The following is a 23549-nucleotide window of genomic DNA, read 5'->3' as shown; positions in this document are numbered from 1 at the left end:
CAGGCGAGAGTGCACCGCGCAAATTACGCAAATATCTGAAAAGCGCGGCGCGGCGTGTGTCAGGCAGGTGAGAAAGCTTCCGTCGGTCCAGCAGGACACTGCCACACCCCGCGCGGTCCCCCCGCCGCCCGGCCACGCGCAAGCCCCACAAGATGCGTCGCCCGCGAGTGTCGGAGGCCGCACGCACCAACCAAACGAATGATAGACAGGCGGTGCAACGAGCAGCTGTGCTGTGTTGTGCGTCTCACCCACGTGGCGGCGCGCCGCACTGCGCGTCGCCTTCGAGGTGGAAGGACGTGCTTTGCGTCAAATGTGCCACGGAAAACGGCGATTGCGTGTGTTGGGAGAAGGGGCGAATGCTTCTTCTGCCGTGCGGCTACGTTATAAGGACGCCAACGGCCATACCATGTTGAATACACCGGTTCTCGTCCGATCACCGAAGTTAAGCAACATCGGGCCCGGTTAGTACTTGGATGGGTGACCGCCTGGGAACACCGGGTGCTGTTGGCTCTATCTCATTTTTTAACTTTTACGTCGCCACACCTGCGAGGCCTCTTTTTCATACTAACTTTCAGGTGTGACAAAGATGCTTCCACAAGCATTTTAAAGTACTGTATCAAACGTAAGATACGAAACTACAGTAATGAACTCAGTTTGAGCAAGAATGCGCGAAACAAGAGTGCTAGAACGCCTCGAAAATAACAACACACTACGAATCGACAGATGAGTTCTGAAATACGTCAGGGCCTACTGTTTAGTAGCAGTGGTAAATTCCACAAAGTAAATAAATAAACAAAAAGGAAGGAAAAAAAAAAAAAAATCTGCCGTTCTCGTCCGATCACCGAAGTCAAGCAACAACGTTAGTACTCGGATCGGTGACCGCCTGGGAACTCTGGCTGCCTTCATTTTTTGCTTTTTAGTCGCTACCCCTGCCAGCCCTCTTTTCATGCTGCCTTTGCGATGTGACAAAGATGTTTCCACAGTGATTTAAAACTGTTGTATTAAGCATAAGGTACGATGTTAAGAAACTCAGTTTGAAGAAGAGTGTGCCTAGGAAGATTTCCAAAGTGTCTCTGGAAATAACAAAACAGTATGAAACGGCGAAAGTGTTCCGGAATACGACGGGGCTTATTGTTTTGGATGCTTTGTCGAACCTCCTGTGTCTTCTGTCCTTGTTTCCATGGCACGCCACAGCGCTGCTCTAGTAGCTCCCAACGGCCGCCCACGGCGTCTCGGACACGCCGGTCAGGCCCGCGCCCGTCTCGCAGATGTTTGTCGTGCTTGTGCCGTCATATGGACCGCGACCCGAGCGGCAGCGAGCGGCAGTCGAGCAAAGTCGAGACAAGTCGGGACGGAAGGGGAGGGGACAGGCGAGAGTGCACCGCGCAAATTACGCAAATATCTGAAAAGCGCGGCGCGGCGTGTGTCAGGCAGGTGAGAAAGCTTCCGTCGGTCCAGCAGGACACTGCCACACCCCGCGCGGTCCCCCCGCCGCCCGGCCACGCGCAAGCCCCACAAGATGCGTCGCCCGCGAGTGTCGGAGGCCGCACGCACCAACCAAACGAATGATAGACAGGCGGTGCAACGAGCAGCTGTGCTGTGTTGTGCGTCTCACCCACGTGGCGGCGCGCCGCACTGCGCGTCGCCTTCGAGGTGGAAGGACGTGCTTTGCGTCAAATGTGCCACGGAAAACGGCGATTGCGTGTGTTGGGAGAAGGGGCGAATGCTTCTTCTGCCGTGCGGCTACGTTATAAGGACGCCAACGGCCATACCATGTTGAATACACCGGTTCTCGTCCGATCACCGAAGTTAAGCAACATCGGGCCCGGTTAGTACTTGGATGGGTGACCGCCTGGGAACACCGGGTGCTGTTGGCTCTATCTCATTTTTTAACTTTTACGTCGCCACACCTGCGAGGCCTCTTTTTCATACTAACTTTCAGGTGTGACAAAGATGCTTCCACAAGCATTTTAAAGTACTGTATCAAACGTAAGATACGAAACTACAGTAATGAACTCAGTTTGAGCAAGAATGCGCGAAACAAGAGTGCTAGAACGCCTCGAAAATAACAACACACTACGAATCGACAGATGAGTTCTGAAATACGTCAGGGCCTACTGTTTAGTAGCAGTGGTAAATTCCACAAAGTAAATAAATAAACAAAAAGGAAGGAAAAAAAAAAAAAAATCTGCCGTTCTCGTCCGATCACCGAAGTCAAGCAACAACGTTAGTACTCGGATCGGTGACCGCCTGGGAACTCTGGCTGCCTTCATTTTTTGCTTTTTAGTCGCTACCCCTGCCAGCCCTCTTTTCATGCTGCCTTTGCGATGTGACAAAGATGTTTCCACAGTGATTTAAAACTGTTGTATTAAGCATAAGGTACGATGTTAAGAAACTCAGTTTGAAGAAGAGTGTGCCTAGGAAGATTTCCAAAGTGTCTCTGGAAATAACAAAACAGTATGAAACGGCGAAAGTGTTCCGGAATACGACGGGGCTTATTGTTTTGGATGCTTTGTCGAACCTCCTGTGTCTTCTGTCCTTGTTTCCATGGCACGCCACAGCGCTGCTCTAGTAGCTCCCAACGGCCGCCCACGGCGTCTCGGACACGCCGGTCAGGCCCGCGCCCGTCTCGCAGATGTTTGTCGTGCTTGTGCCGTCATATGGACCGCGACCCGAGCGGCAGCGAGCGGCAGTCGAGCAAAGTCGAGACAAGTCGGGACGGAAGGGGAGGGGACAGGCGAGAGTGCACCGCGCAAATTACGCAAATATCTGAAAAGCGCGGCGCGGCGTGTGTCAGGCAGGTGAGAAAGCTTCCGTCGGTCCAGCAGGACACTGCCACACCCCGCGCGGTCCCCCCGCCGCCCGGCCACGCGCAAGCCCCACAAGATGCGTCGCCCGCGAGTGTCGGAGGCCGCACGCACCAACCAAACGAATGATAGACAGGCGGTGCAACGAGCAGCTGTGCTGTGTTGTGCGTCTCACCCACGTGGCGGCGCGCCGCACTGCGCGTCGCCTTCGAGGTGGAAGGACGTGCTTTGCGTCAAATGTGCCACGGAAAACGGCGATTGCGTGTGTTGGGAGAAGGGGCGAATGCTTCTTCTGCCGTGCGGCTACGTTATAAGGACGCCAACGGCCATACCATGTTGAATACACCGGTTCTCGTCCGATCACCGAAGTTAAGCAACATCGGGCCCGGTTAGTACTTGGATGGGTGACCGCCTGGGAACACCGGGTGCTGTTGGCTCTATCTCATTTTTTAACTTTTACGTCGCCACACCTGCGAGGCCTCTTTTTCATACTAACTTTCAGGTGTGACAAAGATGCTTCCACAAGCATTTTAAAGTACTGTATCAAACGTAAGATACGAAACTACAGTAATGAACTCAGTTTGAGCAAGAATGCGCGAAACAAGAGTGCTAGAACGCCTCGAAAATAACAACACACTACGAATCGACAGATGAGTTCTGAAATACGTCAGGGCCTACTGTTTAGTAGCAGTGGTAAATTCCACAAAGTAAATAAATAAACAAAAAGGAAGGAAAAAAAAAAAAAAATCTGCCGTTCTCGTCCGATCACCGAAGTCAAGCAACAACGTTAGTACTCGGATCGGTGACCGCCTGGGAACTCTGGCTGCCTTCATTTTTTGCTTTTTAGTCGCTACCCCTGCCAGCCCTCTTTTCATGCTGCCTTTGCGATGTGACAAAGATGTTTCCACAGTGATTTAAAACTGTTGTATTAAGCATAAGGTACGATGTTAAGAAACTCAGTTTGAAGAAGAGTGTGCCTAGGAAGATTTCCAAAGTGTCTCTGGAAATAACAAAACAGTATGAAACGGCGAAAGTGTTCCGGAATACGACGGGGCTTATTGTTTTGGATGCTTTGTCGAACCTCCTGTGTCTTCTGTCCTTGTTTCCATGGCACGCCACAGCGCTGCTCTAGTAGCTCCCAACGGCCGCCCACGGCGTCTCGGACACGCCGGTCAGGCCCGCGCCCGTCTCGCAGATGTTTGTCGTGCTTGTGCCGTCATATGGACCGCGACCCGAGCGGCAGCGAGCGGCAGTCGAGCAAAGTCGAGACAAGTCGGGACGGAAGGGGAGGGGACAGGCGAGAGTGCACCGCGCAAATTACGCAAATATCTGAAAAGCGCGGCGCGGCGTGTGTCAGGCAGGTGAGAAAGCTTCCGTCGGTCCAGCAGGACACTGCCACACCCCGCGCGGTCCCCCCGCCGCCCGGCCACGCGCAAGCCCCACAAGATGCGTCGCCCGCGAGTGTCGGAGGCCGCACGCACCAACCAAACGAATGATAGACAGGCGGTGCAACGAGCAGCTGTGCTGTGTTGTGCGTCTCACCCACGTGGCGGCGCGCCGCACTGCGCGTCGCCTTCGAGGTGGAAGGACGTGCTTTGCGTCAAATGTGCCACGGAAAACGGCGATTGCGTGTGTTGGGAGAAGGGGCGAATGCTTCTTCTGCCGTGCGGCTACGTTATAAGGACGCCAACGGCCATACCATGTTGAATACACCGGTTCTCGTCCGATCACCGAAGTTAAGCAACATCGGGCCCGGTTAGTACTTGGATGGGTGACCGCCTGGGAACACCGGGTGCTGTTGGCTCTATCTCATTTTTTAACTTTTACGTCGCCACACCTGCGAGGCCTCTTTTTCATACTAACTTTCAGGTGTGACAAAGATGCTTCCACAAGCATTTTAAAGTACTGTATCAAACGTAAGATACGAAACTACAGTAATGAACTCAGTTTGAGCAAGAATGCGCGAAACAAGAGTGCTAGAACGCCTCGAAAATAACAACACACTACGAATCGACAGATGAGTTCTGAAATACGTCAGGGCCTACTGTTTAGTAGCAGTGGTAAATTCCACAAAGTAAATAAATAAACAAAAAGGAAGGAAAAAAAAAAAAAAATCTGCCGTTCTCGTCCGATCACCGAAGTCAAGCAACAACGTTAGTACTCGGATCGGTGACCGCCTGGGAACTCTGGCTGCCTTCATTTTTTGCTTTTTAGTCGCTACCCCTGCCAGCCCTCTTTTCATGCTGCCTTTGCGATGTGACAAAGATGTTTCCACAGTGATTTAAAACTGTTGTATTAAGCATAAGGTACGATGTTAAGAAACTCAGTTTGAAGAAGAGTGTGCCTAGGAAGATTTCCAAAGTGTCTCTGGAAATAACAAAACAGTATGAAACGGCGAAAGTGTTCCGGAATACGACGGGGCTTATTGTTTTGGATGCTTTGTCGAACCTCCTGTGTCTTCTGTCCTTGTTTCCATGGCACGCCACAGCGCTGCTCTAGTAGCTCCCAACGGCCGCCCACGGCGTCTCGGACACGCCGGTCAGGCCCGCGCCCGTCTCGCAGATGTTTGTCGTGCTTGTGCCGTCATATGGACCGCGACCCGAGCGGCAGCGAGCGGCAGTCGAGCAAAGTCGAGACAAGTCGGGACGGAAGGGGAGGGGACAGGCGAGAGTGCACCGCGCAAATTACGCAAATATCTGAAAAGCGCGGCGCGGCGTGTGTCAGGCAGGTGAGAAAGCTTCCGTCGGTCCAGCAGGACACTGCCACACCCCGCGCGGTCCCCCCGCCGCCCGGCCACGCGCAAGCCCCACAAGATGCGTCGCCCGCGAGTGTCGGAGGCCGCACGCACCAACCAAACGAATGATAGACAGGCGGTGCAACGAGCAGCTGTGCTGTGTTGTGCGTCTCACCCACGTGGCGGCGCGCCGCACTGCGCGTCGCCTTCGAGGTGGAAGGACGTGCTTTGCGTCAAATGTGCCACGGAAAACGGCGATTGCGTGTGTTGGGAGAAGGGGCGAATGCTTCTTCTGCCGTGCGGCTACGTTATAAGGACGCCAACGGCCATACCATGTTGAATACACCGGTTCTCGTCCGATCACCGAAGTTAAGCAACATCGGGCCCGGTTAGTACTTGGATGGGTGACCGCCTGGGAACACCGGGTGCTGTTGGCTCTATCTCATTTTTTAACTTTTACGTCGCCACACCTGCGAGGCCTCTTTTTCATACTAACTTTCAGGTGTGACAAAGATGCTTCCACAAGCATTTTAAAGTACTGTATCAAACGTAAGATACGAAACTACAGTAATGAACTCAGTTTGAGCAAGAATGCGCGAAACAAGAGTGCTAGAACGCCTCGAAAATAACAACACACTACGAATCGACAGATGAGTTCTGAAATACGTCAGGGCCTACTGTTTAGTAGCAGTGGTAAATTCCACAAAGTAAATAAATAAACAAAAAGGAAGGAAAAAAAAAAAAAAAATCTGCCGTTCTCGTCCGATCACCGAAGTCAAGCAACAACGTTAGTACTCGGATCGGTGACCGCCTGGGAACTCTGGCTGCCTTCATTTTTTGCTTTTTAGTCGCTACCCCTGCCAGCCCTCTTTTCATGCTGCCTTTGCGATGTGACAAAGATGTTTCCACAGTGATTTAAAACTGTTGTATTAAGCATAAGGTACGATGTTAAGAAACTCAGTTTGAAGAAGAGTGTGCCTAGGAAGATTTCCAAAGTGTCTCTGGAAATAACAAAACAGTATGAAACGGCGAAAGTGTTCCGGAATACGACGGGGCTTATTGTTTTGGATGCTTTGTCGAACCTCCTGTGTCTTCTGTCCTTGTTTCCATGGCACGCCACAGCGCTGCTCTAGTAGCTCCCAACGGCCGCCCACGGCGTCTCGGACACGCCGGTCAGGCCCGCGCCCGTCTCGCAGATGTTTGTCGTGCTTGTGCCGTCATATGGACCGCGACCCGAGCGGCAGCGAGCGGCAGTCGAGCAAAGTCGAGACAAGTCGGGACGGAAGGGGAGGGGACAGGCGAGAGTGCACCGCGCAAATTACGCAAATATCTGAAAAGCGCGGCGCGGCGTGTGTCAGGCAGGTGAGAAAGCTTCCGTCGGTCCAGCAGGACACTGCCACACCCCGCGCGGTCCCCCCGCCGCCCGGCCACGCGCAAGCCCCACAAGATGCGTCGCCCGCGAGTGTCGGAGGCCGCACGCACCAACCAAACGAATGATAGACAGGCGGTGCAACGAGCAGCTGTGCTGTGTTGTGCGTCTCACCCACGTGGCGGCGCGCCGCACTGCGCGTCGCCTTCGAGGTGGAAGGACGTGCTTTGCGTCAAATGTGCCACGGAAAACGGCGATTGCGTGTGTTGGGAGAAGGGGCGAATGCTTCTTCTGCCGTGCGGCTACGTTATAAGGACGCCAACGGCCATACCATGTTGAATACACCGGTTCTCGTCCGATCACCGAAGTTAAGCAACATCGGGCCCGGTTAGTACTTGGATGGGTGACCGCCTGGGAACACCGGGTGCTGTTGGCTCTATCTCATTTTTTAACTTTTACGTCGCCACACCTGCGAGGCCTCTTTTTCATACTAACTTTCAGGTGTGACAAAGATGCTTCCACAAGCATTTTAAAGTACTGTATCAAACGTAAGATACGAAACTACAGTAATGAACTCAGTTTGAGCAAGAATGCGCGAAACAAGAGTGCTAGAACGCCTCGAAAATAACAACACACTACGAATCGACAGATGAGTTCTGAAATACGTCAGGGCCTACTGTTTAGTAGCAGTGGTAAATTCCACAAAGTAAATAAATAAACAAAAAGGAAGGAAAAAAAAAAAAAAATCTGCCGTTCTCGTCCGATCACCGAAGTCAAGCAACAACGTTAGTACTCGGATCGGTGACCGCCTGGGAACTCTGGCTGCCTTCATTTTTTGCTTTTTAGTCGCTACCCCTGCCAGCCCTCTTTTCATGCTGCCTTTGCGATGTGACAAAGATGTTTCCACAGTGATTTAAAACTGTTGTATTAAGCATAAGGTACGATGTTAAGAAACTCAGTTTGAAGAAGAGTGTGCCTAGGAAGATTTCCAAAGTGTCTCTGGAAATAACAAAACAGTATGAAACGGCGAAAGTGTTCCGGAATACGACGGGGCTTATTGTTTTGGATGCTTTGTCGAACCTCCTGTGTCTTCTGTCCTTGTTTCCATGGCACGCCACAGCGCTGCTCTAGTAGCTCCCAACGGCCGCCCACGGCGTCTCGGACACGCCGGTCAGGCCCGCGCCCGTCTCGCAGATGTTTGTCGTGCTTGTGCCGTCATATGGACCGCGACCCGAGCGGCAGCGAGCGGCAGTCGAGCAAAGTCGAGACAAGTCGGGACGGAAGGGGAGGGGACAGGCGAGAGTGCACCGCGCAAATTACGCAAATATCTGAAAAGCGCGGCGCGGCGTGTGTCAGGCAGGTGAGAAAGCTTCCGTCGGTCCAGCAGGACACTGCCACACCCCGCGCGGTCCCCCCGCCGCCCGGCCACGCGCAAGCCCCACAAGATGCGTCGCCCGCGAGTGTCGGAGGCCGCACGCACCAACCAAACGAATGATAGACAGGCGGTGCAACGAGCAGCTGTGCTGTGTTGTGCGTCTCACCCACGTGGCGGCGCGCCGCACTGCGCGTCGCCTTCGAGGTGGAAGGACGTGCTTTGCGTCAAATGTGCCACGGAAAACGGCGATTGCGTGTGTTGGGAGAAGGGGCGAATGCTTCTTCTGCCGTGCGGCTACGTTATAAGGACGCCAACGGCCATACCATGTTGAATACACCGGTTCTCGTCCGATCACCGAAGTTAAGCAACATCGGGCCCGGTTAGTACTTGGATGGGTGACCGCCTGGGAACACCGGGTGCTGTTGGCTCTATCTCATTTTTTAACTTTTACGTCGCCACACCTGCGAGGCCTCTTTTTCATACTAACTTTCAGGTGTGACAAAGATGCTTCCACAAGCATTTTAAAGTACTGTATCAAACGTAAGATACGAAACTACAGTAATGAACTCAGTTTGAGCAAGAATGCGCGAAACAAGAGTGCTAGAACGCCTCGAAAATAACAACACACTACGAATCGACAGATGAGTTCTGAAATACGTCAGGGCCTACTGTTTAGTAGCAGTGGTAAATTCCACAAAGTAAATAAATAAACAAAAAGGAAGGAAAAAAAAAAAAAAATCTGCCGTTCTCGTCCGATCACCGAAGTCAAGCAACAACGTTAGTACTCGGATCGGTGACCGCCTGGGAACTCTGGCTGCCTTCATTTTTTGCTTTTTAGTCGCTACCCCTGCCAGCCCTCTTTTCATGCTGCCTTTGCGATGTGACAAAGATGTTTCCACAGTGATTTAAAACTGTTGTATTAAGCATAAGGTACGATGTTAAGAAACTCAGTTTGAAGAAGAGTGTGCCTAGGAAGATTTCCAAAGTGTCTCTGGAAATAACAAAACAGTATGAAACGGCGAAAGTGTTCCGGAATACGACGGGGCTTATTGTTTTGGATGCTTTGTCGAACCTCCTGTGTCTTCTGTCCTTGTTTCCATGGCACGCCACAGCGCTGCTCTAGTAGCTCCCAACGGCCGCCCACGGCGTCTCGGACACGCCGGTCAGGCCCGCGCCCGTCTCGCAGATGTTTGTCGTGCTTGTGCCGTCATATGGACCGCGACCCGAGCGGCAGCGAGCGGCAGTCGAGCAAAGTCGAGACAAGTCGGGACGGAAGGGGAGGGGACAGGCGAGAGTGCACCGCGCAAATTACGCAAATATCTGAAAAGCGCGGCGCGGCGTGTGTCAGGCAGGTGAGAAAGCTTCCGTCGGTCCAGCAGGACACTGCCACACCCCGCGCGGTCCCCCCGCCGCCCGGCCACGCGCAAGCCCCACAAGATGCGTCGCCCGCGAGTGTCGGAGGCCGCACGCACCAACCAAACGAATGATAGACAGGCGGTGCAACGAGCAGCTGTGCTGTGTTGTGCGTCTCACCCACGTGGCGGCGCGCCGCACTGCGCGTCGCCTTCGAGGTGGAAGGACGTGCTTTGCGTCAAATGTGCCACGGAAAACGGCGATTGCGTGTGTTGGGAGAAGGGGCGAATGCTTCTTCTGCCGTGCGGCTACGTTATAAGGACGCCAACGGCCATACCATGTTGAATACACCGGTTCTCGTCCGATCACCGAAGTTAAGCAACATCGGGCCCGGTTAGTACTTGGATGGGTGACCGCCTGGGAACACCGGGTGCTGTTGGCTCTATCTCATTTTTTAACTTTTACGTCGCCACACCTGCGAGGCCTCTTTTTCATACTAACTTTCAGGTGTGACAAAGATGCTTCCACAAGCATTTTAAAGTACTGTATCAAACGTAAGATACGAAACTACAGTAATGAACTCAGTTTGAGCAAGAATGCGCGAAACAAGAGTGCTAGAACGCCTCGAAAATAACAACACACTACGAATCGACAGATGAGTTCTGAAATACGTCAGGGCCTACTGTTTAGTAGCAGTGGTAAATTCCACAAAGTAAATAAATAAACAAAAAGGAAGGAAAAAAAAAAAAAAATCTGCCGTTCTCGTCCGATCACCGAAGTCAAGCAACAACGTTAGTACTCGGATCGGTGACCGCCTGGGAACTCTGGCTGCCTTCATTTTTTGCTTTTTAGTCGCTACCCCTGCCAGCCCTCTTTTCATGCTGCCTTTGCGATGTGACAAAGATGTTTCCACAGTGATTTAAAACTGTTGTATTAAGCATAAGGTACGATGTTAAGAAACTCAGTTTGAAGAAGAGTGTGCCTAGGAAGATTTCCAAAGTGTCTCTGGAAATAACAAAACAGTATGAAACGGCGAAAGTGTTCCGGAATACGACGGGGCTTATTGTTTTGGATGCTTTGTCGAACCTCCTGTGTCTTCTGTCCTTGTTTCCATGGCACGCCACAGCGCTGCTCTAGTAGCTCCCAACGGCCGCCCACGGCGTCTCGGACACGCCGGTCAGGCCCGCGCCCGTCTCGCAGATGTTTGTCGTGCTTGTGCCGTCATATGGACCGCGACCCGAGCGGCAGCGAGCGGCAGTCGAGCAAAGTCGAGACAAGTCGGGACGGAAGGGGAGGGGACAGGCGAGAGTGCACCGCGCAAATTACGCAAATATCTGAAAAGCGCGGCGCGGCGTGTGTCAGGCAGGTGAGAAAGCTTCCGTCGGTCCAGCAGGACACTGCCACACCCCGCGCGGTCCCCCCGCCGCCCGGCCACGCGCAAGCCCCACAAGATGCGTCGCCCGCGAGTGTCGGAGGCCGCACGCACCAACCAAACGAATGATAGACAGGCGGTGCAACGAGCAGCTGTGCTGTGTTGTGCGTCTCACCCACGTGGCGGCGCGCCGCACTGCGCGTCGCCTTCGAGGTGGAAGGACGTGCTTTGCGTCAAATGTGCCACGGAAAACGGCGATTGCGTGTGTTGGGAGAAGGGGCGAATGCTTCTTCTGCCGTGCGGCTACGTTATAAGGACGCCAACGGCCATACCATGTTGAATACACCGGTTCTCGTCCGATCACCGAAGTTAAGCAACATCGGGCCCGGTTAGTACTTGGATGGGTGACCGCCTGGGAACACCGGGTGCTGTTGGCTCTATCTCATTTTTTAACTTTTACGTCGCCACACCTGCGAGGCCTCTTTTTCATACTAACTTTCAGGTGTGACAAAGATGCTTCCACAAGCATTTTAAAGTACTGTATCAAACGTAAGATACGAAACTACAGTAATGAACTCAGTTTGAGCAAGAATGCGCGAAACAAGAGTGCTAGAACGCCTCGAAAATAACAACACACTACGAATCGACAGATGAGTTCTGAAATACGTCAGGGCCTACTGTTTAGTAGCAGTGGTAAATTCCACAAAGTAAATAAATAAACAAAAAGGAAGGAAAAAAAAAAAAAAATCTGCCGTTCTCGTCCGATCACCGAAGTCAAGCAACAACGTTAGTACTCGGATCGGTGACCGCCTGGGAACTCTGGCTGCCTTCATTTTTTGCTTTTTAGTCGCTACCCCTGCCAGCCCTCTTTTCATGCTGCCTTTGCGATGTGACAAAGATGTTTCCACAGTGATTTAAAACTGTTGTATTAAGCATAAGGTACGATGTTAAGAAACTCAGTTTGAAGAAGAGTGTGCCTAGGAAGATTTCCAAAGTGTCTCTGGAAATAACAAAACAGTATGAAACGGCGAAAGTGTTCCGGAATACGACGGGGCTTATTGTTTTGGATGCTTTGTCGAACCTCCTGTGTCTTCTGTCCTTGTTTCCATGGCACGCCACAGCGCTGCTCTAGTAGCTCCCAACGGCCGCCCACGGCGTCTCGGACACGCCGGTCAGGCCCGCGCCCGTCTCGCAGATGTTTGTCGTGCTTGTGCCGTCATATGGACCGCGACCCGAGCGGCAGCGAGCGGCAGTCGAGCAAAGTCGAGACAAGTCGGGACGGAAGGGGAGGGGACAGGCGAGAGTGCACCGCGCAAATTACGCAAATATCTGAAAAGCGCGGCGCGGCGTGTGTCAGGCAGGTGAGAAAGCTTCCGTCGGTCCAGCAGGACACTGCCACACCCCGCGCGGTCCCCCCGCCGCCCGGCCACGCGCAAGCCCCACAAGATGCGTCGCCCGCGAGTGTCGGAGGCCGCACGCACCAACCAAACGAATGATAGACAGGCGGTGCAACGAGCAGCTGTGCTGTGTTGTGCGTCTCACCCACGTGGCGGCGCGCCGCACTGCGCGTCGCCTTCGAGGTGGAAGGACGTGCTTTGCGTCAAATGTGCCACGGAAAACGGCGATTGCGTGTGTTGGGAGAAGGGGCGAATGCTTCTTCTGCCGTGCGGCTACGTTATAAGGACGCCAACGGCCATACCATGTTGAATACACCGGTTCTCGTCCGATCACCGAAGTTAAGCAACATCGGGCCCGGTTAGTACTTGGATGGGTGACCGCCTGGGAACACCGGGTGCTGTTGGCTCTATCTCATTTTTTAACTTTTACGTCGCCACACCTGCGAGGCCTCTTTTTCATACTAACTTTCAGGTGTGACAAAGATGCTTCCACAAGCATTTTAAAGTACTGTATCAAACGTAAGATACGAAACTACAGTAATGAACTCAGTTTGAGCAAGAATGCGCGAAACAAGAGTGCTAGAACGCCTCGAAAATAACAACACACTACGAATCGACAGATGAGTTCTGAAATACGTCAGGGCCTACTGTTTAGTAGCAGTGGTAAATTCCACAAAGTAAATAAATAAACAAAAAGGAAGGAAAAAAAAAAAAAAATCTGCCGTTCTCGTCCGATCACCGAAGTCAAGCAACAACGTTAGTACTCGGATCGGTGACCGCCTGGGAACTCTGGCTGCCTTCATTTTTTGCTTTTTAGTCGCTACCCCTGCCAGCCCTCTTTTCATGCTGCCTTTGCGATGTGACAAAGATGTTTCCACAGTGATTTAAAACTGTTGTATTAAGCATAAGGTACGATGTTAAGAAACTCAGTTTGAAGAAGAGTGTGCCTAGGAAGATTTCCAAAGTGTCTCTGGAAATAACAAAACAGTATGAAACGGCGAAAGTGTTCCGGAATACGACGGGGCTTGTTGTTTTGGATGCTTTGTCGAACCTCCTGTGTCTTCTGTCCTTGTTTCCATGGCACGCCACAGCGCTGCTCTAGTAGCTCCCAACGGCCGCCCACGGCGTCTCGGACACGCCGGTCAGGCCCGCGCCCGTCTCGCAGATGTTTGTCGTGCTTGTGCCGTCATATGGACCGCGACCCGAGCGGCAGCGAGCGGCAGTCGAGCAAAGTCGAGACAAGTCGGGACGGAAGGGGAGGGGACAGGCGAGAGTGCACCGCGCAAATTACGCAAATATCTGAAAAGCGCGGCGCGGCGTGTGTCAGGCAGGTGAGAAAGCTTCCGTCGGTCCAGCAGGACACTGCCACACCCCGCGCGGTCCCCCCGCCGCCCGGCCACGCGCAAGCCCCACAAGATGCGTCGCCCGCGAGTGTCGGAGGCCGCACGCACCAACCAAACGAATGATAGACAGGCGGTGCAACGAGCAGCTGTGCTGTGTTGTGCGTCTCACCCACGTGGCGGCGCGCCGCACTGCGCGTCGCCTTCGAGGTGGAAGGACGTGCTTTGCGTCAAATGTGCCACGGAAAACGGCGATTGCGTGTGTTGGGAGAAGGGGCGAATGCTTCTTCTGCCGTGCGGCTACGTTATAAGGACGCCAACGGCCATACCATGTTGAATACACCGGTTCTCGTCCGATCACCGAAGTTAAGCAACATCGGGCCCGGTTAGTACTTGGATGGGTGACCGCCTGGGAACACCGGGTGCTGTTGGCTCTATCTCATTTTTTAACTTTTACGTCGCCACACCTGCGAGGCCTCTTTTTCATACTAACTTTCAGGTGTGACAAAGATGCTTCCACAAGCATTTTAAAGTACTGTATCAAACGTAAGATACGAAACTACAGTAATGAACTCAGTTTGAGCAAGAATGCGCGAAACAAGAGTGCTAGAACGCCTCGAAAATAACAACACACTACGAATCGACAGATGAGTTCTGAAATACGTCAGGGCCTACTGTTTAGTAGCAGTGGTAAATTCCACAAAGTAAATAAATAAACAAAAAGGAAGGAAAAAAAAAAAAAAATCTGCCGTTCTCGTCCGATCACCGAAGTCAAGCAACAACGTTAGTACTCGGATCGGTGACCGCCTGGGAACTCTGGCTGCCTTCATTTTTTGCTTTTTAGTCGCTACCCCTGCCAGCCCTCTTTTCATGCTGCCTTTGCGATGTGACAAAGATGTTTCCACAGTGATTTAAAACTGTTGTATTAAGCATAAGGTACGATGTTAAGAAACTCAGTTTGAAGAAGAGTGTGCCTAGGAAGATTTCCAAAGTGTCTCTGGAAATAACAAAACAGTATGAAACGGCGAAAGTGTTCCGGAATACGACGGGGCTTATTGTTTTGGATGCTTTGTCGAACCTCCTGTGTCTTCTGTCCTTGTTTCCATGGCACGCCACAGCGCTGCTCTAGTAGCTCCCAACGGCCGCCCACGGCGTCTCGGACACGCCGGTCAGGCCCGCGCCCGTCTCGCAGATGTTTGTCGTGCTTGTGCCGTCATATGGACCGCGACCCGAGCGGCAGCGAGCGGCAGTCGAGCAAAGTCGAGACAAGTCGGGACGGAAGGGGAGGGGACAGGCGAGAGTGCACCGCGCAAATTACGCAAATATCTGAAAAGCGCGGCGCGGCGTGTGTCAGGCAGGTGAGAAAGCTTCCGTCGGTCCAGCAGGACACTGCCACACCCCGCGCGGTCCCCCCGCCGCCCGGCCACGCGCAAGCCCCACAAGATGCGTCGCCCGCGAGTGTCGGAGGCCGCACGCACCAACCAAACGAATGATAGACAGGCGGTGCAACGAGCAGCTGTGCTGTGTTGTGCGTCTCACCCACGTGGCGGCGCGCCGCACTGCGCGTCGCCTTCGAGGTGGAAGGACGTGCTTTGCGTCAAATGTGCCACGGAAAACGGCGATTGCGTGTGTTGGGAGAAGGGGCGAATGCTTCTTCTGCCGTGCGGCTACGTTATAAGGACGCCAACGGCCATACCATGTTGAATACACCGGTTCTCGTCCGATCACCGAAGTTAAGCAACATCGGGCCCGGTTAGTACTTGGATGGGTGACCGCCTGGGAACACCGGGTGCTGTTGGCTCTATCTCATTTTTTAACTTTTACGTCGCCACACCTGCGAGGCCTCTTTTTCATACTAACTTTCAGGTGTGACAAAGATGCTTCCACAAGCATTTTAAAGTACTGTATCAAACGTAAGATACGAAACTACAGTAATGAACTCAGTTTGAGCAAGAATGCGCGAAACAAGAGTGCTAGAACGCCTCGAAAATAACAACACACTACGAATCGACAGATGAGTTCTGAAATACGTCAGGGCCTACTGTTTAGTAGCAGTGGTAAATTCCACAAAGTAAATAAATAAACAAAAAGGAAGGAAAAAAAAAAAAAAAATCTGCCGTTCTCGTCCGATCACCGAAGTCAAGCAACAACGTTAGTACTCGGATCGGTGACCGCCTGGGAACTCTGGCTGCCTTCATTTTTTGCTTTTTAGTCGCTACCCCTGCCAGCCCTCTTTTCATGCTGCCTTTGCGATGTGACAAAGATGTTTCCACAGTGATTTAAAACTGTTGTATTAAGCATAAGGTACGATGTTAAGAAACTCAGTTTGAAGAAGAGTGTGCCTAGGAAGATTTCCAAAGTGTCTCTGGAAATAACAAAACAGTATGAAACGGCGAAAGTGTTCCGGAATACGACGGGGCTTATTGTTTTGGATGCTTTGTCGAACCTCCTGTGTCTTCTGTCCTTGTTTCCATGGCACGCCACAGCGCTGCTCTAGTAGCTCCCAACGGCCGCCCACGGCGTCTCGGACACGCCGGTCAGGCCCGCGCCCGTCTCGCAGATGTTTGTCGTGCTTGTGCCGTCATATGGACCGCGACCCGAGCGGCAGCGAGCGGCAGTCGAGCAAAGTCGAGACAAGTCGGGACGGAAGGGGAGGGGACAGGCGAGAGTGCACCGCGCAAATTACGCAAATATCTGAAAAGCGCGGCGCGGCGTGTGTCAGGCAGGTGAGAAAGCTTCCGTCGGTCCAGCAGGACACTGCCACACCCCGCGCGGTCCCCCCGCCGCCCGGCCACGCGCAAGCCCCACAAGATGCGTCGCCCGCGAGTGTCGGAGGCCGCACGCACCAACCAAACGAATGATAGACAGGCGGTGCAACGAGCAGCTGTGCTGTGTTGTGCGTCTCACCCACGTGGCGGCGCGCCGCACTGCGCGTCGCCTTCGAGGTGGAAGGACGTGCTTTGCGTCAAATGTGCCACGGAAAACGGCGATTGCGTGTGTTGGGAGAAGGGGCGAATGCTTCTTCTGCCGTGCGGCTACGTTATAAGGACGCCAACGGCCATACCATGTTGAATACACCGGTTCTCGTCCGATCACCGAAGTTAAGCAACATCGGGCCCGGTTAGTACTTGGATGGGTGACCGCCTGGGAACACCGGGTGCTGTTGGCTCTATCTCATTTTTTAACTTTTACGTCGCCACACCTGCGAGGCCTCTTTTTCATACTAACTTTCAGGTGTGACAAAGATGCTTCCACAAGCATTTTAAAGTACTGTATCAAACGTAAGATACGAAACTACAGTAATGAACTCAGTTTGAGCAAGAATGCGCGAAACAAGAGTGCTAGAACGCCTCGAAAATAACAACACACTACGAATCGACAGATGAGTTCTGAAATACGTCAGGGCCTACTGTTTAGTAGCAGTGGTAAATTCCACAAAGTAAATAAATAAACAAAAAGGAAGGAAAAAAAAAAAAAATCTGCCGTTCTCGTCCGATCACCGAAGTCAAGCAACAACGTTAGTACTCGGATCGGTGACCGCCTGGGAACTCTGGCTGCCTTCATTTTTTGCTTTTTAGTCGCTACCCCTGCCAGCCCTCTTTTCATGCTGCCTTTGCGATGTGACAAAGATGTTTCCACAGTGATTTAAAACTGTTGTATTAAGCATAAGGTACGATGTTAAGAAACTCAGTTTGAAGAAGAGTGTGCCTAGGAAGATTTCCAAAGTGTCTCTGGAAATAACAAAACAGTATGAAACGGCGAAAGTGTTCCGGAATACGACGGGGCTTATTGTTTTGGATGCTTTGTCGAACCTCCTGTGTCTTCTGTCCTTGTTTCCATGGCACGCCACAGCGCTGCTCTAGTAGCTCCCAACGGCCGCCCACGGCGTCTCGGACACGCCGGTCAGGCCCGCGCCCGTCTCGCAGATGTTTGTCGTGCTTGTGCCGTCATATGGACCGCGACCCGAGCGGCAGCGAGCGGCAGTCGAGCAAAGTCGAGACAAGTCGGGACGGAAGGGGAGGGGACAGGCGAGAGTGCACCGCGCAAATTACGCAAATATCTGAAAAGCGCGGCGCGGCGTGTGTCAGGCAGGTGAGAAAGCTTCCGTCGGTCCAGCAGGACACTGCCACACCCCGCGCGGTCCCCCCGCCGCCCGGCCACGCGCAAGCCCCACAAGATGCGTCGCCCGCGAGTGTCGGAGGCCGCACGCACCAACCAAACGAATGATAGACAGGCGGTGCAACGAGCAGCTGTGCTGTGTTGTGCGTCTCACCCACGTGGCGGCGCGCCGCACTGCGCGTCGCCTTCGAGGTGGAAGGACGTGCTTTGCGTCAAATGTGCCACGGAAAACGGCGATTGCGTGTGTTGGGAGAAGGGGCGAATGCTTCTTCTGCCGTGCGGCTACGTTATAAGGACGCCAACGGCCATACCATGTTGAATACACCGGTTCTCGTCCGATCACCGAAGTTAAGCAACATCGGGCCCGGTTAGTACTTGGATGGGTGACCGCCTGGGAACACCGGGTGCTGTTGGCTCTATCTCATTTTTTAACTTTTACGTCGCCACACCTGCGAGGCCTCTTTTTCATACTAACTTTCAGGTGTGACAAAGATGCTTCCACAAGCATTTTAAAGTACTGTATCAAACGTAAGATACGAAACTACAGTAATGAACTCAGTTTGAGCAAGAATGCGCGAAACAAGAGTGCTAGAACGCCTCGAAAATAACAACACACTACGAATCGACAGATGAGTTCTGAAATACGTCAGGGCCTACTGTTTAGTAGCAGTGGTAAATTCCACAAAGTAAATAAATAAACAAAAAGGAAGGAAAAAAAAAAAAAAAATCTGCCGTTCTCGTCCGATCACCGAAGTCAAGCAACAACGTTAGTACTCGGATCGGTGACCGCCTGGGAACTCTGGCTGCCTTCATTTTTTGCTTTTTAGTCGCTACCCCTGCCAGCCCTCTTTTCATGCTGCCTTTGCGATGTGACAAAGATGTTTCCACAGTGATTTAAAACTGTTGTATTAAGCATAAGGTACGATGTTAAGAAACTCAGTTTGAAGAAGAGTGTGCCTAGGAAGATTTCCAAAGTGTCTCTGGAAATAACAAAACAGTATGAAACGGCGAAAGTGTTCCGGAATACGACGGGGCTTATTGTTTTGGATGCTTTGTCGAACCTCCTGTGTCTTCTGTCCTTGTTTCCATGGCACGCCACAGCGCTGCTCTAGTAGCTCCCAACGGCCGCCCACGGCGTCTCGGACACGCCGGTCAGGCCCGCGCCCGTCTCGCAGATGTTTGTCGTGCTTGTGCCGTCATATGGACCGCGACCCGAGCGGCAGCGAGCGGCAGTCGAGCAAAGTCGAGACAAGTCGGGACGGAAGGGGAGGGGACAGGCGAGAGTGCACCGCGCAAATTACGCAAATATCTGAAAAGCGCGGCGCGGCGTGTGTCAGGCAGGTGAGAAAGCTTCCGTCGGTCCAGCAGGACACTGCCACACCCCGCGCGGTCCCCCCGCCGCCCGGCCACGCGCAAGCCCCACAAGATGCGTCGCCCGCGAGTGTCGGAGGCCGCACGCACCAACCAAACGAATGATAGACAGGCGGTGCAACGAGCAGCTGTGCTGTGTTGTGCGTCTCACCCACGTGGCGGCGCGCCGCACTGCGCGTCGCCTTCGAGGTGGAAGGACGTGCTTTGCGTCAAATGTGCCACGGAAAACGGCGATTGCGTGTGTTGGGAGAAGGGGCGAATGCTTCTTCTGCCGTGCGGCTACGTTATAAGGACGCCAACGGCCATACCATGTTGAATACACCGGTTCTCGTCCGATCACCGAAGTTAAGCAACATCGGGCCCGGTTAGTACTTGGATGGGTGACCGCCTGGGAACACCGGGTGCTGTTGGCTCTATCTCATTTTTTAACTTTTACGTCGCCACACCTGCGAGGCCTCTTTTTCATACTAACTTTCAGGTGTGACAAAGATGCTTCCACAAGCATTTTAAAGTACTGTATCAAACGTAAGATACGAAACTACAGTAATGAACTCAGTTTGAGCAAGAATGCGCGAAACAAGAGTGCTAGAACGCCTCGAAAATAACAACACACTACGAATCGACAGATGAGTTCTGAAATACGTCAGGGCCTACTGTTTAGTAGCAGTGGTAAATTCCACAAAGTAAATAAATAAACAAAAAGGAAGGAAAAAAAAAAAAAAAATCTGCCGTTCTCGTCCGATCACCGAAGTCAAGCAACAACGTTAGTACTCGGATCGGTGACCGCCTGGGAACTCTGGCTGCCTTCATTTTTTGCTTTTTAGTCGCTACCCCTGCCAGCCCTCTTTTCATGCTGCCTTTGCGATGTGACAAAGATGTTTCCACAGTGATTTAAAACTGTTGTATTAAGCATAAGGTACGATGTTAAGAAACTCAGTTTGAAGAAGAGTGTGCCTAGGAAGATTTCCAAAGTGTCTCTGGAAATAACAAAACAGTATGAAACGGCGAAAGTGTTCCGGAATACGACGGGGCTTATTGTTTTGGATGCTTTGTCGAACCTCCTGTGTCTTCTGTCCTTGTTTCCATGGCACGCCACAGCGCTGCTCTAGTAGCTCCCAACGGCCGCCCACGGCGTCTCGGACACGCCGGTCAGGCCCGCGCCCGTCTCGCAGATGTTTGTCGTGCTTGTGCCGTCATATGGACCGCGACCCGAGCGGCAGCGAGCGGCAGTCGAGCAAAGTCGAGACAAGTCGGGACGGAAGGGGAGGGGACAGGCGAGAGTGCACCGCGCAAATTACGCAAATATCTGAAAAGCGCGGCGCGGCGTGTGTCAGGCAGGTGAGAAAGCTTCCGTCGGTCCAGCAGGACACTGCCACACCCCGCGCGGTCCCCCCGCCGCCCGGCCACGCGCAAGCCCCACAAGATGCGTCGCCCGCGAGTGTCGGAGGCCGCACGCACCAACCAAACGAATGATAGACAGGCGGTGCAACGAGCAGCTGTGCTGTGTTGTGCGTCTCACCCACGTGGCGGCGCGCCGCACTGCGCGTCGCCTTCGAGGTGGAAGGACGTGCTTTGCGTCAAATGTGCCACGGAAAACGGCGATTGCGTGTGTTGGGAGAAGGGGCGAATGCTTCTTCTGCCGTGCGGCTACGTTATAAGGACGCCAACGGCCATACCATGTTGAATACACCGGTTCTCGTCCGATCACCGAAGTTAAGCAACATCGGGCCCGGTTAGTACTTGGATGGGTGACCGCCTGGGAACACCGGGTGCTGTTGGCTCTATCTCATTTTTTAACTTTTACGTCGCCACACCTGCGAGGCCTCTTTTTCATACTAACTTTCAGGTGTGACAAAGATGCTTCCACAAGCATTTTAAAGTACTGTATCAAACGTAAGATACGAAACTACAGTAATGAACTCAGTTTGAGCAAGAATGCGCGAAACAAGAGTGCTAGAACGCCTCGAAAATAACAACACACTACGAATCGACAGATGAGTTCTGAAATACGTCAGGGCCTACTGTTTAGTAGCAGTGGTAAATTCCACAAAGTAAATAAATAAACAAAAAGGAAGGAAAAAAAAAAAAAAAATCTGCCGTTCTCGTCCGATCACCGAAGTCAAGCAACAACGTTAGTACTCGGATCGGTGACCGCCTGGGAACTCTGGCTGCCTTCATTTTTTGCTTTTTAGTCGCTACCCCTGCCAGCCCTCTTTTCATGCTGCCTTTGCGATGTGACAAAGATGTTTCCACAGTGATTTAAAACTGTTGTATTAAGCATAAGGTACGATGTTAAGAAACTCAGTTTGAAGAAGAGTGTGCCTAGGAAGATTTCCAAAGTGTCTCTGGAAATAACAAAACAGTATGAAACGGCGAAAGTGTTCCGGAATACGACGGGGCTTATTGTTTTGGATGCTTTGTCGAACCTCCTGTGTCTTCTGTCCTTGTTTCCATGGCACGCCACAGCGCTGCTCTAGTAGCTCCCAACGGCCGCCCACGGCGTCTCGGACACGCCGGTCAGGCCCGCGCCCGTCTCGCAGATGTTTGTCGTGCTTGTGCCGTCATATGGACCGCGACCCGAGCGGCAGCGAGCGGCAGTCGAGCAAAGTCGAGACAAGTCGGGACGGAAGGGGAGGGGACAGGCGAGAGTGCACCGCGCAAATTACGCAAATATCTGAAAAGCGCGGCGCGGCGTGTGTCAGGCAGGTGAGAAAGCTTCCGTCGGTCCAGCAGGACACTGCCACACCCCGCGCGGTCCCCCCGCCGCCCGGCCACGCGCAAGCCCCACAAGATGCGTCGCCCGCGAGTGTCGGAGGCCGCACGCACCAACCAAACGAATGATAGACAGGCGGTGCAACGAGCAGCTGTGCTGTGTTGTGCGTCTCACCCACGTGGCGGCGCGCCGCACTGCGCGTCGCCTTCGAGGTGGAAGGACGTGCTTTGCGTCAAATGTGCCACGGAAAACGGCGATTGCGTGTGTTGGGAGAAGGGGCGAATGCTTCTTCTGCCGTGCGGCTACGTTATAAGGACGCCAACGGCCATACCATGTTGAATACACCGGTTCTCGTCCGATCACCGAAGTTAAGCAACATCGGGCCCGGTTAGTACTTGGATGGGTGACCGCCTGGGAACACCGGGTGCTGTTGGCTCTATCTCATTTTTTAACTTTTACGTCGCCACACCTGCGAGGCCTCTTTTTCATACTAACTTTCAGGTGTGACAAAGATGCTTCCACAAGCATTTTAAAGTACTGTATCAAACGTAAGATACGAAACTACAGTAATGAACTCAGTTTGAGCAAGAATGCGCGAAACAAGAGTGCTAGAACGCCTCGAAAATAACAACACACTACGAATCGACAGATGAGTTCTGAAATACGTCAGGGCCTACTGTTTAGTAGCAGTGGTAAATTCCACAAAGTAAATAAATAAACAAAAAGGAAGGAAAAAAAAAAAAAATCTGCCGTTCTCGTCCGATCACCGAAGTCAAGCAACAACGTTAGTACTCGGATCGGTGACCGCCTGGGAACTCTGGCTGCCTTCATTTTTTGCTTTTTAGTCGCTACCCCTGCCAGCCCTCTTTTCATGCTGCCTTTGCGATGTGACAAAGATGTTTCCACAGTGATTTAAAACTGTTGTATTAAGCATAAGGTACGATGTTAAGAAACTCAGTTTGAAGAAGAGTGTGCCTAGGAAGATTTCCAAAGTGTCTCTGGAAATAACAAAACAGTATGAAACGGCGAAAGTGTTCCGGAATACGACGGGGCTTATTGTTTTGGATGCTTTGTCGAACCTCCTGTGTCTTCTGTCCTTGTTTCCATGGCACGCCACAGCGCTGCTCTAGTAGCTCCCAACGGCCGCCCACGGCGTCTCGGACACGCCGGTCAGGCCCGCGCCCGTCTCGCAGATGTTTGTCGTGCTTGTGCCGTCATATGGACCGCGACCCGAGCGGCAGCGAGCGGCAGTCGAGCAAAGTCGAGACAAGTCGGGACGGAAGGGGAGGGGACAGGCGAGAGTGCACCGCGCAAATTACGCAAATATCTGAAAAGCGCGGCGCGGCGTGTGTCAGGCAGGTGAGAAAGCTTCCGTCGGTCCAGCAGGACACTGCCACACCCCGCGCGGTCCCCCCGCCGCCCGGCCACGCGCAAGCCCCACAAGATGCGTCGCCCGCGAGTGTCGGAGGCCGCACGCACCAACCAAACGAATGATAGACAGGCGGTGCAACGAGCAGCTGTGCTGTGTTGTGCGTCTCACCCACGTGGCGGCGCGCCGCACTGCGCGTCGCCTTCGAGGTGGAAGGACGTGCTTTGCGT

The 23549-nt window shown here is 52.8% G+C and overlaps 17 non-coding genes across 17 annotated transcripts; all 17 read left to right on the top strand.

Annotated features, from left to right (window-relative positions):
• Window positions 1-391: 391 nt before the first annotated feature.
• Window positions 392-510, top strand: LOC126224892 (5S ribosomal RNA). Its single transcript, XR_007543583.1, has one exon. It is a non-coding gene; the product is annotated as a 5S ribosomal RNA (ribosomal RNA).
• A 1248-nt stretch (window positions 511-1758) lies between these two features.
• On the top strand, window positions 1759-1877 carry LOC126224891 (5S ribosomal RNA). Its single transcript, XR_007543582.1, has one exon. It is a non-coding gene; the product is annotated as a 5S ribosomal RNA (ribosomal RNA).
• Window positions 1878-3125: 1248 nt separating this feature from the next.
• Window positions 3126-3244, top strand: LOC126224888 (5S ribosomal RNA). The gene has a single exon (XR_007543580.1). It is a non-coding gene; the product is annotated as a 5S ribosomal RNA (ribosomal RNA).
• A 1248-nt stretch (window positions 3245-4492) lies between these two features.
• On the top strand, window positions 4493-4611 carry LOC126224887 (5S ribosomal RNA). The gene has a single exon (XR_007543579.1). It is a non-coding gene; the product is annotated as a 5S ribosomal RNA (ribosomal RNA).
• A 1248-nt stretch (window positions 4612-5859) lies between these two features.
• Window positions 5860-5978, top strand: LOC126224886 (5S ribosomal RNA). The gene has a single exon (XR_007543578.1). It is a non-coding gene; the product is annotated as a 5S ribosomal RNA (ribosomal RNA).
• Window positions 5979-7227: 1249 nt separating this feature from the next.
• LOC126224885 (5S ribosomal RNA) lies at window positions 7228-7346 on the top strand. Its single transcript, XR_007543577.1, has one exon. It is a non-coding gene; the product is annotated as a 5S ribosomal RNA (ribosomal RNA).
• A 1248-nt stretch (window positions 7347-8594) lies between these two features.
• LOC126224884 (5S ribosomal RNA) lies at window positions 8595-8713 on the top strand. Its single transcript, XR_007543576.1, has one exon. It is a non-coding gene; the product is annotated as a 5S ribosomal RNA (ribosomal RNA).
• A 1248-nt stretch (window positions 8714-9961) lies between these two features.
• On the top strand, window positions 9962-10080 carry LOC126224883 (5S ribosomal RNA). Its single transcript, XR_007543575.1, has one exon. It is a non-coding gene; the product is annotated as a 5S ribosomal RNA (ribosomal RNA).
• A 1248-nt stretch (window positions 10081-11328) lies between these two features.
• Window positions 11329-11447, top strand: LOC126224882 (5S ribosomal RNA). Its single transcript, XR_007543574.1, has one exon. It is a non-coding gene; the product is annotated as a 5S ribosomal RNA (ribosomal RNA).
• A 1248-nt stretch (window positions 11448-12695) lies between these two features.
• Window positions 12696-12814, top strand: LOC126224881 (5S ribosomal RNA). The gene has a single exon (XR_007543573.1). It is a non-coding gene; the product is annotated as a 5S ribosomal RNA (ribosomal RNA).
• A 1248-nt stretch (window positions 12815-14062) lies between these two features.
• On the top strand, window positions 14063-14181 carry LOC126224880 (5S ribosomal RNA). The gene has a single exon (XR_007543572.1). It is a non-coding gene; the product is annotated as a 5S ribosomal RNA (ribosomal RNA).
• Window positions 14182-15429: 1248 nt separating this feature from the next.
• Window positions 15430-15548, top strand: LOC126224878 (5S ribosomal RNA). The gene has a single exon (XR_007543571.1). It is a non-coding gene; the product is annotated as a 5S ribosomal RNA (ribosomal RNA).
• Window positions 15549-16797: 1249 nt separating this feature from the next.
• Window positions 16798-16916, top strand: LOC126224895 (5S ribosomal RNA). The gene has a single exon (XR_007543586.1). It is a non-coding gene; the product is annotated as a 5S ribosomal RNA (ribosomal RNA).
• A 1247-nt stretch (window positions 16917-18163) lies between these two features.
• On the top strand, window positions 18164-18282 carry LOC126224894 (5S ribosomal RNA). Its single transcript, XR_007543585.1, has one exon. It is a non-coding gene; the product is annotated as a 5S ribosomal RNA (ribosomal RNA).
• A 1249-nt stretch (window positions 18283-19531) lies between these two features.
• Window positions 19532-19650, top strand: LOC126224893 (5S ribosomal RNA). Its single transcript, XR_007543584.1, has one exon. It is a non-coding gene; the product is annotated as a 5S ribosomal RNA (ribosomal RNA).
• A 1249-nt stretch (window positions 19651-20899) lies between these two features.
• LOC126224889 (5S ribosomal RNA) lies at window positions 20900-21018 on the top strand. Its single transcript, XR_007543581.1, has one exon. It is a non-coding gene; the product is annotated as a 5S ribosomal RNA (ribosomal RNA).
• A 1249-nt stretch (window positions 21019-22267) lies between these two features.
• LOC126224877 (5S ribosomal RNA) lies at window positions 22268-22386 on the top strand. Its single transcript, XR_007543570.1, has one exon. It is a non-coding gene; the product is annotated as a 5S ribosomal RNA (ribosomal RNA).
• The last annotated feature ends 1163 nt before the right edge of the window (window positions 22387-23549 follow it).

Source organism: Schistocerca nitens, unplaced genomic scaffold, assembly GCF_023898315.1.
Source record: "Schistocerca nitens isolate TAMUIC-IGC-003100 unplaced genomic scaffold, iqSchNite1.1 HiC_scaffold_273, whole genome shotgun sequence".
Classification (NCBI taxonomy): Eukaryota; Metazoa; Arthropoda; class Insecta; order Orthoptera; family Acrididae; genus Schistocerca; species Schistocerca nitens.
Note: the sequence above shows the minus strand (reverse complement) of the source record. Positions and strands in the feature narration are given on the sequence as shown.